At 38.3% G+C, this 19,660-nt stretch overlaps 1 long non-coding RNA gene across 4 annotated transcripts in view; it reads left to right on the forward strand.

Moving 5' to 3' along the window:
• Positions 1–19,660, forward strand: part of LOC107196686 — a 101,894-nt gene that overhangs the window by 6,186 nt on the left and 76,048 nt on the right. For all 4 annotated transcript variants that reach the window (XR_003043831.1, XR_001518128.2, XR_003043832.1 and 1 more), the window contains exons 2-3: positions 2,627–2,769; positions 12,999–13,122. This is a non-coding gene — a long non-coding RNA (uncharacterized LOC107196686). The remainder of the gene's footprint in view (positions 1–2,626; positions 2,770–12,998; positions 13,123–19,660) is intronic.

Here is a 19,660-nt window from a genome sequence, read left to right on the forward strand (position 1 = left end):
TATTCTTTATATACATTATCTTTAAAGTTCAAGACAAATCAATCAGCATATATCAGTGCTTACATTTTATCTACAAGGAAGCTAAGGCTCAGAGAGATTAAATAAATTCTCAGGAGTAGCATGACTAAATGCTAGAGTTGATCTACTGCTATAATCTGTTGACATCATTTTTAATCTGGATCATTCTTTTCAGTGTATTGACTCCCTCGCCAATTTTGTGTCAAAGAGGATTTGGTTCAACATTCTATGCCTTCATCTAAATCTTCAACTTGAATCAATTAACAACAGCGTGTTTGGTTTCTGCCACGTCTCCCGTGCCTAGCATAACACCTCGTACGTAGTAGGTGTTCGGTAAATAATTCTGAGTGAATGAATGAAAAATGAATGCCAAGACAGAGCCCCATTTCATGCCTCCACTGACATGTAGCAGTATCGGTCTTTTCAGTTATAAATCCATTGTACTATATTGCAAAGATATCCTCATTTCTATACTTTTATCTATAATTATTAAAGGAAAGCATTATGAAATGTTTTGGTGTGGTCAGGTATGCGATAGCTATAGTTTTCCCTAAATGTACCATTCTTACCATCTTATTTTCAAAAAGAAAACCTTAAGTAAATCTGTTTCATGAACCTATTATTTCTCTCATATTTCTTTTTCCTTCTCCTATCTTTTTCCTACCTCTTGTCATTCACAAATACTCAATGTTATCATTTGTTCCAGAAAACTACTTGGGATAGACATTAAACACATTACATATTTTTATAGCATAGTCCTTTTGGTAAGGAATGATAATATTTCTATCTTAATTCTTCCAAGATTTCTGGCAGGGTTTTAATGATACATTTGGGAAGTTTTCTTAACAATAACAACCACCACCATTTACTGAAAAGCTGCAATGTATAAATACTGCTTAGATACCTGATATATATTATCTTACCTAATGATCCCAAATTTATAAAGTAGACATTAATATCTTAAATTATAAATCAGGAAGCCAGGACTAAAAGAGCTAAATATTTGCCCAAGTTCACCCAGATAGGAAGTAGTGAAGTCAAGGTTCAAAGCTAGGTCTCTGACTCCAAGGATTGTGCTTTTAATGAATATATACATTGCTTGGTATGTAACTTTTCTAGGCCAGGAAACACATTAAAAACATCCTGATATTTTCTTATGATTACTTCACCAGTGTTTGGCTCCACTTTTCTCATTTTAGTTGGATTAGACTAGGTTATGCTGCAGTAACAAATAACATCAATAATCTCAGTATTGCATTTAAGTATCAAAATGGATTTACATGATCACAATAACTGGAAGACCTCACTGGACAGTCATGCACAGACAATTTATGATTTCAAACTCAAAATGATCCATATCACTTCTAGTGACATTTCATGGCCTAAGCAAATTGTATGATCAAGCCAGACTTTAAGAGGCAGTAATGATAATCCTCCCCTATATCCTGAAGGAGAGAATAAACTATCAGTGGGGAGTCTCCTCAAATCCACGTTTTGTCTGCCCTTTCTAGCATTGACAATATTCTCTTTTAAACATAAAAACAAAATATGGGTTGTAAAGTTCAGTTTTCATTAAAAATTATATCATATGTTTTCATATAAAAATTATGACAGTTTTAATACTTCCTTCTTGCATCTCACAAAATGAAGAAAGTCCTTGTTGCTGTCCTTCACACTTACGAGAGTCACGTAAATCTATTATTTTCTGACCAGTTGGTCACCTTCATCATTTCCCCTTTTTATATATATCGTTTAAACTCTCCACTCATTAGAGCTCCCTATACGATTACATTGACCTCAGGAAACTGACCCCATTCTTCTTCGGTGTGATGAAAACTTGCTGTTGTAAAGTCATAATTTCAATTTTGTGTGCCTGGTGTCACAGATTTTTTTTAATCTTGGAGATTAAAGATGCTTTGAAAAGATGAGCTCAAAATGTTTATTACTCCCCTACCTTTATTAGCAAGCAACTGGAGATATGAAAAATAAAGGAGTTTTTATTTTAAAGGAAGAAGCAGCCAGAAAAGAGAAACTCAACACAGAAAAGTGGTGAAGAGAAGTCACAAGATGACAACTTTGTAGCAGATCTAGACAGAAGTCATTTCAGATTGCAGTAGAAACCTCTGGGAAAGAGGTTCTCCTGGCAGTCTGATACATTCGAAAAGTGAACATATGATTGATCTGATGGAGAAAGTAAGGATAGGTACATTGCAGACTACTCATGCCAAAAGCAAACAAAGCAAGATAATAATCAACTCTAAGAAGAATAAGTACATTGTGCAAAATTGAGCCATAACTATTGAACTTGGCTCTGCTGTGTATAATATTTAAACAAAATGTAAATACTGATATTGATTAAATGGATTTAGATATAGTTACGGTAAGCCATTTCCACATCTCTTTCATCCTGCATGCCTTTTGCAATGAGAATTTGCCACTCCCCTCATTAAGAGTTGGAGTTGATTTCCCTTCCCCTGGAGTGTCACTTTGCCCTGTCACTTGCATTGACCAATTCAATGTGGTTGAAGTGATGCCAGAGCATTTTGAGGCCGGACTTTAAGAGACCTTGTAGCTTCCGTTTTCAAGCTTTTGAAACATTTCCTTTTAGAATGCTGCCTGAGTCTGCCATGCTCTGAGGAAGCCCAAGTGAGACACGTGGAAGAGAATCAGGAAGCTCTGATTGAAATCCCCTGTGGAGCCCGGCTTCCAAGCCAGTCCACCAGCTGAATGCAGTCACATAAGTGAAACCAGGTAAGACCAGGAGAGAAACCACCAGCAGGTACAGAGCATCACAAGAAATAATAAATCATTATCTTCCTAAGCCACTATATTGGGCGTGTTTTGTTATCCCCAAATAGAAAACAGAAACCATGTCTGCATTGGGACAATAGAAGAAGAGGCGGGGTGCTATAAGAGAGCTAAATTATCAACTAAAATGCCAGGAAATTAATAAATAATATCTTCAAAGGATGAATCAAGAGGAAAGCATTAAGAGTATGTTATCAGAGATGTGGAGCTAGATACCAGAAGAAATAACCAAAGTGTTTCAAGTTGCTGCCTGGGGCCAGACTGTGGGGTGAGCCAGGGGAATGCAATTTTCCATTATACACCTTTTAGTAGTATTTGATTTTTAAAATGTGAACATGAGTTACTTTGATAAAATAAAATTTATGTGTTTTTAAATTTTCCCTGGAATATGCAATCATGTGAAATTAGAGCATACAAAGGCCTCAGAGCTGGGCAGATGAATGAGGAGACACCTGTAATTTGGTTGATGGCTTTCTGTTGGCCACCCTGCCCCTAAAGGCTAGCCTCCCTCCATGCCTCCCTTTTCAGTTTTAGTTCTCAGCAACCAGTTCAAAATGAGGGTGCATTTTAATACACAGGAAAAGACTTGACAAGTAACTTAGAAGGAAAAAAACAAGAGGCGACAACGCCCTGTCCTTTTATTTTCAGCTAATTTTTATCACGGCCCCATGTCTTTTTAGAAGAAAAGGTAGAGGGGAAAAAAGCTCAGAAGTCTGTTAACTACTGATATCTGAAAGAAAAGAATGATATCTTTAAATCACGGGTTCTGAGAACCTCTAACTAGCCCCAACTCGGTGCAATCTGATTGCTGGAAAAATACTTGTAATTCTTCTGTGCTCTTTGGGGTCGGTCCCTCCTTGTTTGTGACTGTGAATATAATCTGTACTAAGTCTTAAAGAACTTGGGATTTTTCCGGTGATACATAGCTAGAAATAGCTTTGGAAAATCTGCTTATTTTTGTTTCCTCCACCTTTCCCCACAGAATTCGTACTGCCATCCTTTGGCCTGTTAGAAGTGCTTGCTTCAAGCTATCCATTATTTCTGAGAGCAACACAGTCTGTGGCTTAGGCTGTGCAATTCTGACAACTGGACAACTTGGTTGGTTCGGGGTTTAAAAAAATCAATCAAAGCAGCTGTTTGGCAAAGTGTATTGAGTGATTTTCTCATTTTTCAGCAAGCTGTTGTGGAATTATATCACTTCAACTCAAGTATTCTCTCATTCCCCAAAATATCTCTACTCTTTAACTGGCTTCCCTTTTTCTGTCCCATTCTTTCCCCAGTTCCCAGCTTAACTTACCTTCAAAGGAAGCATCACAGGATTATGCTTTCTGGTTGGGTGATTCCAGTAATGAAGGTGGAGCTATTCTTGGGGAATGGATCAAAGAATATTTGTATGGTCAATTTGTATGCAAAGATGTTAAGATGGAAGGGCCGAGTGAAGCCCCTGCCTCTGCTTTCTCAGTCCTTGCCAGCGGTAGTGACTGAGTCCATCCTTGTCCTGTCCAGCATCATCTCAGGCTGTGCCAGGCTCACCATCCCTAGGACTTGGAATTGAATCTTATGCTCACAGGCCACTCTCTAGCCTGCCAAGTATAACAATAACAATAACAAGAATCAATGCCAATTGTTGAGCATCTGCTATGGGTTCAACATTTGACCAGCTACTTATTGCTAATCCTTCTGCCAATCCTGAATGTTAGGTATCATTTTTCTCATTTTACAGATAAGCTTACACACTGGCCCACTGTCACATAACCAGCCACATGTGGAGGCAGAATTTTAATACATATCTTTCTGACCATTGCTCTGGATATTACTGGCTCCTGGGCCCTACAAACTATTCTTATAGCTCTGTCTTACATTCAGTTTCTGTTTCTATAGTGGCTTCTCACTGCCACTGTCTTTCTAATGGATTAAGCCCCATTGATGGTGACATTTGTCTGAATCTGGCCAATCCGTTTAACTTGGCTCCTTGAAACCCTGACTGCTTTGGCAGAAGCTGGCCTGGAGAATGGCCGTTTCTCTCAGCTCTTGCTGCCTGGTCTTGCCTGCCTCCCTCCCTTGCTGCATGAAACCTCTGCTCTTAGAATGCAAACATCTAAAAAAACCTAATGAATGTTATATTCATTATTTATTCATGTTATTGTGTCCTAAGCCCTGTGCTATTCTTTGTGTGGGACAAAACTAATCAAGAATAGATCCTGACCTCAAGGAGCTACTGTCTATTAGAAGTGGCTGAGAAGTATAGATTTATACTACTAGTAATAATTGTAGTTGTAAACACCTATATAACTCTTATTATGTACAAGACACTTTAAGAAAGTCGTTTCACTTTGTCCTCACAATAGCCCAGCTAAGTAGATTCTATTATTATCCTACTTTACAAACAACGAAACTGCAGCACATAGGGAAGATTATGAACCAAGCAGTGTGGCTCCAGATCTGAGTTCCTAAACACTGCTGTGTTTTATGAAGATGCTACATAGGTTGCAGGGCAAGCATAGATCAGAGGAATAGAGGGAAGAGAGAAATATAACCTGGCTACATAAAGCTGGGAAGGCTTCCTGCAGGAAGTAGCACTTGAGCTAAGCCCTGAAGGCTGGGTAATATTAGGCCATAAGTGATGAGTATGCAAGAAGGAGATTTCAGAAGGAAGGAATAGCAATCACTTGGTTGTTTGTGGGCTCGTTGCTGAGGCTCCAACATGCCTATCTGAGCTGTGACATGAGACATCAGCTTAGCAGTGTATGCTTGGCAGTGTGCAAGACTCAGTGACCCTTTTGTACATCAGTTTAAATATGTCTTTGGAAAAACATCTTTATCTTCCTTTACCAGAACTCCATATTTTTCTCCTGGCTTATTGCTACCTCTGGAATCCTTCCTATAAGAATGTTAGTATAAAACTATTTTGAGTGAGGACATTGACTCAGACAGGAGGGCAGCTGTCAACCATGTCAGATGAGTGTATTCACTGCCCAGCCTAGAGAAATACTTTCAATGTTGCTCCAAGCCCAACGATAGTTCTTAATCAGGGACAGATGGCAGCAGGCTATTTAACCTCTGTGCATTTCCTGAATGTGACATATCTGCCCATCTTGTTAATGACTGAACTTAGAGGGACACCAAACTGAGAGGGTTGGGGAGAAACCTGAGAATGAAATCCTTATCTTCTGCACCCTTCACCATGCCTTGTCTGCTCTAAGACAATGGTTATTGTAATGATGAATATACCTGTGTGTCCTGTTGAGGGGACAGCTCTGAGAGAAACTTGGGGGTGAACATAATATCCACCACCCATAGCAATGCCTTTGACCACAGCAGAAATTTCTGTGGAGATTCCTGAATTTTCTTAATCCTCTAGATTTAAATCCTTTTCCACTACAACTTCATTGACCATTTAGCATCATCTTGACTGAACATTTTATTCACAGCATCTGACTCCGCTCCAGATGTGTCATCATGGGTGGCCTCTTCTAATTGTAGCCATTATGGTTTCTTGTTGGGTTTTTTGTTTTGTTTTGTTTTTGCTGAGTTACCACTTGTCTGATCCTGACATTAAGAAAGTACCTATGTTCTCTTTTTCCTAAGTCTGAACTCTAGCCTCACTGTTTATATTCATTGTGTTCCAAATAATTAGTCACTTGCCTTGGCAGATGAGCTTTTAATGTTATTTCCCTCAAGAGATACTATCAGAATCCTGAAAACAACACTCAAAAGTCTTTATTTTTACAAATGGAGTTTTACTCTATTCTCTGTGTGTGTATGTGTGTGTGTATGTGTGTGTTATTTTCTTAATCCCACTTCTGTTGTATCTCTCTGTGGTTAAGGCAAGACCTGGTACGTGAACAGTGCCTTTTCTTCTGTAGAATAATGATGAATGGAGCAGACTTTATCAATACCATTCTAATGCAAGTGGGAGAAAATAAACCTGACTGAATGAAAAAATAATCTGTCCTGAAACAGATTATTTTTCTCAGATGAAGAACACCACATGCAAAACTTTTCTGATAGTTTTGAAGAGTTGACTTACTGAAGAGTTCAATAAGGTGGTATGAAATCATCATTAATTATCCTGGATGATTTATGTTCTCAAATTCTGTTAGTTCAGGTAGGTTCTCCCCAATCCCCACTCCAGTAAGTTTTTCACCATCTACTTGTCTTTTTGTATTTATAAAGTTGTTGTTATGTGTCTTGTTCCTAAAAACTCCTAAGCCTTTTTCCCCAAATGTACCAGTTTCCCACTAAAAAGCGTCTTTGAACTCCTGGCAATATCACCAGATATTTGTTGGTGTGCTAGTTGAATTCTTGTGCAGCTTTCAATTCTTTCCAGCAAAGTGAGGTTTCATGGCTCTTGCAGATTCACTTAATCTTTTGCAACACATGAATGATCCCTTCATTCTAAAGGCCACATGGTTGATTTGGTAATTTCTATAGATCTGTCTCTCACTGTTTTGCTTTTGTCTGCTCATTCCCTTTTTGTTACTTAATTATTTTGTGAGTTTTCACTCTACCTTATTTACCATCCTTGATTCAGGCCATCCCTTATTCTACTCAACTCCAGAGCTTTCCAGCCTACCCTCCAAGATCCTGGGGTTTCATCTCTACACATTACCATCATCCTCCCTCTTGTTAACTGAAGCAGAGGCTAGGAATTATGTAATACCACACTCCATTGGCCATTTGTGGGGTTGGCTTTATGGAGATTTTGTCGCTGGAGACCTCATTCCATGAAACTATAGTGTCCTAAACGGTGGAGAGCAGAATGCAGGTCACCAGCTAGAGAACTTGTCTTCTCTTAGTTCTCCATGTTCATTAGTTTGGTTGGAAAATATTATTTTTTAGAATTCTGTTCGGGAAGAACTTTTGTACTTTTTAAAAACTATATAAACTCCATATTTTGATAATAGCATACTTGGGGCTTTTAAGACATTTCAGTGTGGTTTTATCTTAAAGATTGAGCTTTTAGTCATTTAAAAGTTGATATTTTTACTTAACTATGATTTTTGTTAAAATAAACTGTAGCTTTTAAAAACACAATTTTGATTCAGATTTAATATAATCAATTAAGCTAATTCTAAAACATTTTTTCAAACTCAACACTTATAAAACATTAAGGAAAAAAATAATTCAAGATATTTTCGAGTATCTATGTTCAAAACAGTTTGCCGATTCAGTACTGGAAACCGTAACCGAAATATCAAAAGTAAGAGATAAGAAACAACAGTATGAGAAGTTCTGGAAACATCAAACTTCCATATTTCCAGTCTTTCCATCTTCAAATTTATCTCTTTTTTTTGGCTGCCATAATGCTTTTTCTAAAATATAATCCAAATCAAGTGGATTCTCTGATCAAAAGCCTTTAATAACTTCGTATAATTTCATAAATTGTCTAAATTCCAAGAATCAACAGTGTAAAAATCTCTACAACGTGGTTTCAACTTCCCCTTATTCTTATATTTTTTTTCATTTGCTCCCTCACTCTATTTCATCCTCTCTCCCTTTCTTCCAGAATATTAAACATCCAGAATATACCAAAGTAGTAAGACATATGGGGGAATGAGTCATCCTCCAAAGACCTCCAGTCAATACTCTTCTGCAAAGGTCCACAATGCATTCTATATGCTCTGGTCCTGCTGTCTTTGCTCTACTATGTTTCCACTGCTCACTGCATCTCACCTTTCCTTTACTTCCAATGCCATCTCCATCACCATCTCTTTCCCCTTATACCTCTCATTCCAAACTCATCTTCTTCCTGAACACTCCACAACCTAGGGTGCCTACCTTCTCTGTGCCTTTTACAGTATATCTTTCCTTCATTAAAAAATTTCTTTCTAATCATGAAAGTAATACATACTCATTCCATAAGACTTTGAGAATGGAAATAAGTGCAAAAAGAAAATACAGTACATGGTCTTGTATGACAGAGTAGTCACTGAGAATATGAATGTCCAGATTCTAGTCCCATCTCTGCCACTTAGAATGTTGAGCATGGCATTCATCCACTTTAGGCCTTGAATTTTTTCTCCTCTGAAAAGCGGGAACTGTGTTCCTGATCTGTAAGAACCATTCTGGCTGTGGAATTCAATGTCTAATTTACATGTATGTAAATGTGTATCATGTGTCTTTTCTCCTCCATCGGGCAGTGATAGGCTCTTCCTTGCCCCACCCAGTCCTTGGCCCACAGTGGATCATCCAGGCACTTTGGAAGAACCGACGCATGTGTTGAGAGTCTCATAATTTTATTTCCAATAGACTCAACTTGTAATAATTTTCAGCCATTGAATCACATTTGTCATCTAGCTTATTAAATAGTGAAACATACTGAATTTGAATTTTATTATTACATTTAGAGTTTATTATACTACATTTCTCTGTACACTTCTGCTTTCCTTTTTTCCCCTTCTAACTTAAAATGATAGCACCAAGCAAAACATTAAAATTCTATCCACTCAAACGACACTTAAATTGATTTTGTTCAAATTCAATGCAATCCATACAATGAGTCTGTATTTAATGCTACCCTCTCTTCTGAAATTCGAAAAGTTTTTTTTCTGTCTAGAGCTCTGTGAGTTGAAAACTGAAAAAAACAAAACAAAAAAACCCACTAAGACAGTGGCAACTTTATCATAAGATTCATGTTAGCAGTATTAGCAGTATTGGGAAACTGGATTAGGGTAAGGATTTATAAATCCCTACAGTTCCTTAGAGTTTCTACACAATTTTTTAGGAAGTCATTTAATAACACATCTCCTTTTGCCTAAATATGATATCCAGGAAGCCCTTCATTTATGTTTGCTACATAATTACCCTTCAGAGTCAGTTCCTGAGTTTTACATAAGTAACCAATGGGTGTTTTGTTTCCTCTAGACTTCTGGATATGGGGGGTGGGTAGGATGGCATCAGAAAGCTAGCGCTGGGACTGCCACTTGTTGGCTGGGTGAGGGTGGGCAAATGACAACGTCCTGTGACTGTGTTTCAATTTCTTTACAAAATTGCCTTTCTTTGCAAATTGTGGTGAAGGTCACTTAAGATGATATGAGAAAACCTTTTGAAAACTACAAAGCTTCATAAGAAGTGGCAAAGGTAATTCTCCTTTAGAACTGACCCCAGGGTTCATGAGAAAGCTATCTCAGGCCACCTCTCATGTAAAATCTCTTTTCTTGGCTGGGGACGAAGAGAGGTGAGGGACTGATTTACTTTATATTTTGCTTTAACACTGGCAATATTAATGGGTAAACAGAACTTCTGTGTTGATGTCTTAATTGTTTTCATCTACTATTTCCTGTTATTAGAAGAATTTCTCTGGGCTCCCTATAAATGTATTAGAAATTATTTGGTTAGGATTTTATACTCATGGTAATTAGCACTCTGAAGCGTATAAGCAAGTAAGCACCCTCACATTATGAGGTCCCTCTTTAACATGCCAGTATGATGTCCTGTTATGCCAGAGGGATGAAAAAATCAACCAAACAAACAAAAATTTGTTACTGTCAAATGTGAAAGAGCAGGAAACAAGATATCACAGGGAATTAATTTCATAAATTTTGAAAAGTCACCCTCTTGTTTGCTCTCTGGTAGTATAAAAATCTATCACAAAAAATAGCCCCCTTCCCCGCACCCTGCCCAGTTAAGATGGAAGCAAAGCAGTCAAAAGGAGAAACACCAAATGTTACGTTCTTTGCCCCCGCCAGTTTTATTGAGATATAATTGACATATAACATTGTATTAGTTTAAGGTGTACAACAAATTAACTTGACATACATGTATATTGTGAAATGATCACCACAATAAGTTTATTTAACATCCATCACCACGCATACAGTTTTTTTTCTTGTGACGAGAACTTTTAAAATTGCTCTCTTAGCAACTTTCAGTTATACAATACAGTATTATTAATTATAGCTGAATGTTATCTTCTAAACTGGTCTGCTAATATCATGTTAGATTCTGCCACCTGCTCCCTTCCAGCTATTTTTTAACCAGAAGCTTCTGAGGCAAAACAACTCTTTTCTGCTAATGTAGCAGATCCTTGGCATAAGCTCTGTGTTTTGAAATAGTGGTTTACTTAGGTCAAATAGGTCGATATGTTTGAGTTACTGAATTTTTATTAGATTTTAAAATATATGTATAATAGCTTACATAATTTTTTTCCCTCATACATAGTATCCTATTCATTTTTACCGAATTGGAGTGCAAAAACAAGCTCCAGAGAGGTCAAGTATAATTTGCCCAAGGCCATGTAACTATTGGAGAACTAAGTGTGACTTGCTTTCAAGCCCCCAATTCCTTCCTTTTCCTTCACGACATTCCCGATCATTTTCTCAGCAGTAGCAATTTTTCTCTGATCAATACTCTTAGAATTCTTCTTCCTGGACTATGTTACTTCTCACTTTGAAGGATGCAATTCTATTGGTGATTTGGCAAAAATCGGTAGATGTCGTGCCACCTGGTCATAGATGGCGCTCTCACCCAGAAGTAACAGGAGGAAACAGTTTTAAAATAAGATATCACAACTGTTTAAACTCTCTCATCAAGGCCATTTTCATCAACTAAGTTTCTAAGTTACTATCTTATTTTTTTTGCACAAGGAAGTCATCTTTTGGAAGGATGCTGTCCTCCACCAGGTTTTCATGGGGAACAATCAGACATTTCAAATCTCATTATCTGACAGAGTCAGGCCTCCTAATAGAAGGAGAACAAAGACAAAAAGGCAATTTGTGTGGGAGGAAAAAGGGAATCAGTTTGCTCTTTGACTAATAGATGCGAGAACACTGGACCATAAATCCCAGGTAGACCTCTTTCTTCTCAGTTCAGAGGCTGCCTCCTGACCCACTCTGTAATGGGAACAAATACTTAACGGAGGGCAATTGTAACAGACCATTTTCACTAGAGGCTGCAGACATTTTTCTTTCAACTCTTACTTGACAATTGTGGTCCCAGGTGGGTGATAGCAGAAGACTCACATCACTTTCTGGACCTACTCACGACTATCACGATGCCAGCTTGTCCTAGTTTATTAGGCTTCCTACCTTTCCAGGCAGTCAAATAGTTATTATTTTAGAGAGATCAATGTAGTGTCAACATGGCATCTAAAATATAGAACAGGCCAAATGTATGCTGTCCTGTGTGAGGAACTGTTGCCGAATGTCAATGAGATTAAATGAATATGTATTAAGCTCTAGCCATGGGTCAGGCACTGATTTGTGTACTTTCGTTACCCAAGGTTTTTCTTTTAATTGGAGCAACCACTCTCCTACAAGATTGGCAGAATAGACTAACTTATATCTGGTTAACCCATAACTGAACTATTTTATTGCTGTTTATAATTTAGCCTCCTCATTCATCTGAACCAGTTCCTGGGTGAACCAGTTTGAAAGACAACTGATCCTCATAGAGTGTTTTTCACTGGCAGGTCCACTAATCTCTCTTGGCTTTCCATTGGCTGCCAGCTAAGAGATGGAGGGGAATTTGTTTATTCCATTTTCAGATGGGAATCCTCTATGTATCTGAAAAACAACTAGCCACCTGGTACAACTTGGTAGGCTAGTTAAAAAGACCAGATTGTACAGAGTCAGATAGATCAGGGTTTGAATCCCAGCTCTACCTCATCATCGCTGTGTCGCATTAGGCAAGTTACTTTATGTCTCTGGGGCTCACTTTACTTATCTGTAACATGAGGATGACAAAACCTATCTCACTGGGTTATTGTGAAGGTTAAATCAGATAATGTTTGTTAAGCACACTGGAGATTGGGTGATCAGCAAGAGGGAGGGGCAAGAGTTGAGGAGGAAAGCTTTGTGAGACATGGTCCATTAACCAAACATGTGATATCACAGTGCAAAGAAGACAGGGAAAGGGTGAGTGGTCAAGATGTTTCCAGGCATTATGACCCCTAAATGAAGGCTTTGATGAGGTGAAAACACTAACTACAACCAAAGACAGCAGCTTTTCCAAAATGGCCCCATTAAATGTTTAATTGGGCGAGAATATTTTGTGGGTTTCCACATGCCAGGAACCTTATGCAGTGTTTTATTATTTCCCTAAATGTCTTTCTCACTATAGAGTGATGTAAACTCAAAGCTCGCTGGAAAATCTACCTGCTTGCTCTGTTAGAGAACATAAACTGGTTATTGTGGTGAGAGTATTTTCTTTCTTTGATGTGTCTCTTTTAGGACAGTCTTTCCTGCTCGCTTTGAGAAGATGGTGGGAACAGTGAGTGAAATGATTTACTGGGAAGATAAGTGAAGGAGGCTTCAGGTGATCAACGGGCTCTGTGAAGCTGGAGGTTACCAAAAGGTCAGGCTGAAGGGCTGCATTCTAGAGAGCTAATATTGGGTGAATTGGGTTGTTCTTATTTCACCCAAGAGGTAATTGTCCCCCAAAATGCATTGCTGCAATATTTCAGATCATCTTGATTATATAAAATCTTCCATATATTGTACTCTCTCCTCTGGGCAGCGCTGGCCTAGATAAGTCCTGTGGGGAATGGAGAGGAAGCACACGATATGGTCTCTGCTCTCAAGGACCTTATTTAGCTAAAAAGAGAGAACAGAAAACTAAGAAATAATATAAGATACATTCAGTATCCTCTTGATCCTGAATATAAGTGGAATAAGAGACTAAATCTTTATGTTCTGGCAGATGCCGATCACTGATGAAATATTCATCAAACCATCTCAAAATGGAGAGGAAATGGGGACAATATTTTAACATTAGTATATAACATTAGTGTATGTTATACTATATTTGCATTGACAGGTGAGTATGTTGGGGCAGCAAGAGAAGACTTCTGGGGGAAGGAGGACCTTGCTGATAAAAAGAATATGTATTAGGGACAAGTCGCTAATACAATGAGATGATTAGGTAAAGGCCAGGTTAAGAAGTTAGATTTCGTACAGTAGAGAATAAGGAGCCATCCGTTGTCTTGAACTAGAAAATGACATAATGAAAACTGTATTTAGGAAGGTGGGTTTTTCATTATGGCATAAGATAAATTAGAAGAGAGTGAAATGATTATCAGAAAAATCACTTATAGAAATTCCACCCAGAGTTACTAGAAGCCAGGTGGTAGTCAAAAAATTTTCAAATGGAAGATTCAACTAAGAGGAAGAAAATCAAGGAGTGTAGTACTTGAGATTAATCCATGGATTTCCAAGCTGCTGTTGCTTGTACAGTCAGAAAGTGAAAGTTAGGATCTTTTCTTTCTTTGTCTTACTGCATCACGCTGGGCAGCATAACAGAATTGTCAAGAGGGTGGGCTCTGGCCTGAGTGTTAATCTTGGCTTCATCTCTTACCAATTGTGCAACCTCGAGGAATTTAAGCTTCACTTTTCTCATATGAACTATATGAAACACAGTGTTACCAATGTCATAAGGCCATTGTGAAGATTAAAAGAGATAATGCAAGTAACATGCTCAGCAGAGCGAATGGTCTAGAGCAGACTCTGAATAAGCAAAGTCACTGTTTTTATCTGTGTGTTCTTTGGCAAGACACTTACTCAATCTGAGCCCCAGGACACTCAACTGTGAAAGGAGATGAATCAGAACTACCTTGAACAATTATTGTGAGAATTAGAAGAGATCGATGTGAAAGCACTTTGAAAAATGTAATTTTCTGTATGGGTGCTAGTTTTTATGGTTATTGTTTTTCGTAATAACTGGTGTCAAATATAAACCATGTGTCCAGAACCTGAGCTAACATAGGTTCCTTTACATTTAAACGGTCTACTGGGTTTATCAGAGATGTAATAATCTACAGCATTTTCTTAGGTTATGGGCCTGGCTCTGAGCAGAAAGTGCTGAGCTGGCCAAGGAGAGGTGACAGAGGTTTGTGTTAGGTAGATCCCCCAGATGATGTCATGAAGGCCTTTCAGTTTAGCCAAGTGTCATAAAGCCCAGGTTTCTCTGGTACCACCTGAACAGGCTTCTCCTGAGCCAATTGTACAAGCCCAGTAACCTCTGCTTTCTGATGAATAATTCAGGCCCATTCAGTAAATCAGCAAACAATTCTCAAGCACGTACCATGCGCCGTACCCAATGCTAGGTATTGCGATTACAGGGAGGAATCACTGAAACTTGCTACTAGAAGATGCTTATACTCTGGTGAAGAGAAGAAACCAGACTACAGGCAGAGCAGCCATGTGAAGCTTCTGGATGGCTCTGGCTCTCACACTGAGCACTGTGTAGAGTAGTGAATACAGCTCAGGGCACGGTGTCCGGAGATGCTCAGCCAATTACTAGCTATGTGACGTTGGTTGAGAAAATTAATCCAACCCTTGGTTTCTGCAGCTAGACAATGGTAACTATATACACCTCCTACGATGGACTCCAACCCTTGGTTTCTGCATCTAGACAATGGTAACTATATACACCTCCTACGATGGTTAAAGATATTAAAAGAGAGAATCAGTGTCTGGCCAAGAATAAGCTCTCAACAGATGGCAGCTGTTTTTACGACAGAGGGAGAGTATAACATGCACACACACAGGGCGAGACCTATTCCAGGTGACCATACCTCTCTTTAGTAGTTGTCTACAGCTGAAGAAAAAAACAGGATCTGGACAAGACTTTTGGTCAGTGAACATTAACTTTTGTTATTTTCCATCAGCTAAACTCTCAGATATATCTTTTCACATGTATTATTTCTATAATCCCTAAAACAGCCAAAGAAGAATATCATAACCCCAACTTCTAGATTAAAAACATGAGGCTCTGAGAATCTAAAATTTTTGGCCCAAGGAACACAGGTAATCAGAAGTAGGCCTGGATTTGAACCCAAGTATTTTCAGTTTTACCACATAAGAGGAGATCTACCCACAGCTGTTTTCTTCTTATTCTCAGTAAAATCTAGATATTTGAACTTTCAGTTTACTATTTGCCACTGCTACCACTTATGCAGCCTGGATTATATATAAAATCATCAAATGTTTTATTATTTTGTTCAAAGGGTATATCTAGATATGTTTGAATGATATTTGATTCTATAAATAATGTTATATGAATCGCCCATCTATGAATTAAGACAAATTTCTTAGGGAATTTGCTTATGTTTGCATAGTGATATGCCATTCCAAACTATTATCATGGCAGACATTGTATTGTAATCAATGTAAGGGGTGGGGTGAGGATAGAAATTGGACATCTATCCTTGCTATGTACACTGTCACATTATTCCATTCAATCCTTAGAGGATTCGTCCAGTCAACAAATAATTATTGGATTCCTCTTCTGTTTCAGGTATTCTGGGTATTAAGGGTACAGAATCAAACAAAACAAAATCCATGCCTTTGTGGAAATTAACATTCTCTTGGGAGATGTAAACAATAAATAAAATATATATGCCAGTTAGACAGAAGTGCTATGAAGAAAAATAAAGCATAGAAAGGAAATGGAGATTTTGGCTTTTATTCTAAATGAGATGGAAGCCACTGGAGGGTTTTAAGAAGAATGATGTGATCTGCCTCATATTTGAAAAAGTTCACGCTGGCAGCAAACAGCACAGAGACTGTATGGATGGCTTTGCAATAACCCAGGTAAGAGAGGATGGTGGCTTAGACTTGAGTGGTGGCTGTCTAAGTGAGAAGAAGTGGTTGGATTTGTGATATGTTTGAAAGGTAGAGCTGACAGCATTTGCAGATGGATGGGATAAGGAGTATGAGAGAAAGACAGAAGCCAAGGATGACTCCAAGGCTTTTGGAACTGGAAGAATGAATGGAGTTACCTTTAATGGGGACAGAGAAGACTACTGAGGAGCTGCTAATTAGCAGCTTACTCACACCCGCACATTGCAGCTTCCCCGCCACCCAACCCATTCCAACTGGGCAAAACCTACAAAATGGTGAAATCACTTCAATCCAGTTCATAAGCAGTTCATAACCATTGTGGATAAATGCCTTGCCAAAGGCTCTGAAAACAACTCTCTTTCTTCCCCTTTAGACTAATTAGGAAGCAAATTCTTGTGAAATTAGAGTGCTCTAGTAAATTCAAGCCAAACTCTTGGTCAACTTGTTGATTATGGAAAATGGGGTTTTCTTGGCAACTTTTCCATATGTTTCCACTGCTTTTCTCTATCCAAGAGATGGGCCTAGATGCCAAGTTCTTTATTTTTCTCTAAGTTACATCTCTTTTGATAAACTGTCTTATGGGTAAGGAACTACCACAGTGGTTATTTATATTTGGTCTTAGACTAAAGAACATCAACCAGAGGGAAATAAATAACAAAAATATGGCTGTCTCATTGGACTCATAAAGGGATAACTTTAGTGAGATTCTAGGACATAGCACCCCTGGCAGACATGGACTTAGTCCAGCCTTCTTGTGGAGGATGTTTATCTGGTTGGCCACCCCTGGCCCCCAAAGTAACCAAGGCAAGACTTAAACCTCCCAGAACAGATGTCACTCTATTCCTGTGCCTGCAAAGATTTTCTAACTCAAGGTCTTATAACAGACAACAATGGGAGTAGTTGAACATGATTGAATCTCCACCTTGGAATGAAATCTATATAAAGCTAATTCACAATTGACTTGGGTATATTTATATATAATGTACCATAAATAACAGAGCGAGTGCTGGTATAAACTCTCAATTTTCTTGCTCTACAGAACAAATAAAAATGTTAAACCAGTGCAGCTCACATAAGTTTATTCATGTTGATGTGTTCATTCACTCATTAATTTACTCATTTATTTACTCATTTCATAAACATTTTTAGCAACACTTGTGTGCCAGCCATTGTGCTAGAAATTACTAGAGTAGCCTCAGGAAGCTCACAGTCTGTTGTAGGAATGAGGAGGGGAAAAAGCACCTATGCCTACAGTATTGCAGGCACTATATTAGGACCTGGGGATACAGCAGTAACAAGACAGATAAGGTCCCTGCTCATAGATCTTACAGAAATTAAATAAGGAAACATACAAATGTGGTTAGATATATGATTATTTTAGGGACTTGTGTCATGCAGACAGAAAGAGAAAGGTGATAATTGGATAGAGAGCAAATGGTGTACAGGATTGAAGTATTTTAGAAAGAGTGGTTAGTATTTTAGAAAGAGAGGACAATGATCCAAAGAAAAAAACATGCCAGAAAGAAGGAACACAAAAGTCAGTTGAGGTAGAACAATATGGAAAGAGAGAGGAAAGGAACAGAGAGTGGTCTAGTATGTATAGAGCTTGGCAAAGAATGAACTAGTGGAGTGGCATGAGGTTGAGTAGGGAGGCAGGGGCCAAATCACTGGGACTTTGTGGTTAAGTAGTTTGGTTTTTGCTCTAAGTGAAATTGGATGCTATTGAAGGGTTTTATGCAAGAGCTTACTACAATCTATGTGTAATATAATTTAACTTTATACATGGCAGAGAATGGACGAGAGGGGCAAAGGTGGAATACAGGAGATGGTTAGGAGGCTGTTACAGATGAGAGGCGATGGCAACTAGGACGATGGCAACTAAGAGACAATTTGTAGTGGTCAGATTTAAGATATATTTTGAGAAAAGAGTAAAAGAAATGAAACGCCCAACAATGGCCCCTAGGTTTGAGGCTGAGCCCCTGAAGAATGGTGTTGCTATTAACTTAAAAGACTGAGGAAGGAAGGGGCTTAGGAATAAAGAGTACTGTTTGGAACCTGTTAAGTTTGAGATGGTAATTAAATACCCAGGTCTAAAGCTGAGGGAATAGGTCAACATAGGAGATATAGATATGAGAGTTATCACATATAGTTGATATTTAAGTATTTTGAATGATATAGCTCAGAAATAGTTTCAGATATAGAAGAGGGCTGAAGGCATCCCACCATTCATAATGGAGGCAACAGAGAAGTGACCTACAAGAGAAACCAAGAGGCATCAGCCAGATGTAGGAGAAAAACAAGACTGTCGTTACTCTTCAAGACAAGGTATTTCAACAGAAAAGTAGCCATCTTTCCCAAAGGCTGCATAGTTTATGATAATAGATAATTGATCAATGGATTCAGCAAAGTAGAGTTCATTGATAATCTTGACTACGGCTGTTTTAGTGAAGATATGTATAAGATATATAAAAACACAAAGACTAAATTATTCTGAAAATGCATTCTGAGGGAAGTAATATAGAATTTGGAATTAAAGTTTTGAAAGTGAGTTAGTCAGGCAAAGGCAAGTGTTAGGGAAGAGCATTTCAGCAGAGTTTAACTAAAGAAAGTTAGAGAAACATCATTTTGTAGAGGGACCTATAAGCAGTTTGGTGTTGTTGAATGATGAAGTACTAAGCCAGAAATGGTGGTGGTGGTGGGGGGAGTTTCTGTTACAGGGCCGGATCATCAATGATATGGTGAATGTTGTCTATAGGAAATGAGGAACTATTGAAGAGTTTTATCAGGAAAGTGGCATTATCTCATGTGCATTTGCAGCAAGGTCATTCTGTAGTATGGACTATGGCAGGCAAGACTGGAGACAAGGAAACCACAGATGGGTCGTTGAAGTGTTATACGTGAAATATAATGAGGACAAACTCAAGTAGTTATTGAGATAGAAAAGAGAGCATATCCTAGAAATTTTGAAGAGATAAAGTTGTCTTGATTATGGATTAGTTGAAATGCCTCTAAGTTTTAGTGACTGGGTGAATGACATTGCCAGCATCTGTGATAGGCAAAACTGAAGGAGGATCTAGCTCAAACAGAGAATTATTAAGTTCATTTCTGTTCCTATTGTCATTGAGGTGTTTCTGGGACATGCCAAGGGAATTTTCCAGTAGAAGGCTAGATATTAATGTGAACTTTGTGAAGAGGTATGGGTAGGACACACACACACACACACACACACACACACACACACACACGTGCATTCTTAAACTATTAAAAAATAT

The sequence above is a fragment of the Pteropus alecto genome, unplaced genomic scaffold (genome assembly GCF_000325575.1).
Source record: "Pteropus alecto unplaced genomic scaffold, ASM32557v1 scaffold111, whole genome shotgun sequence".
Lineage (NCBI taxonomy): Eukaryota > Metazoa > Chordata > Mammalia > Chiroptera > Pteropodidae > Pteropus > Pteropus alecto.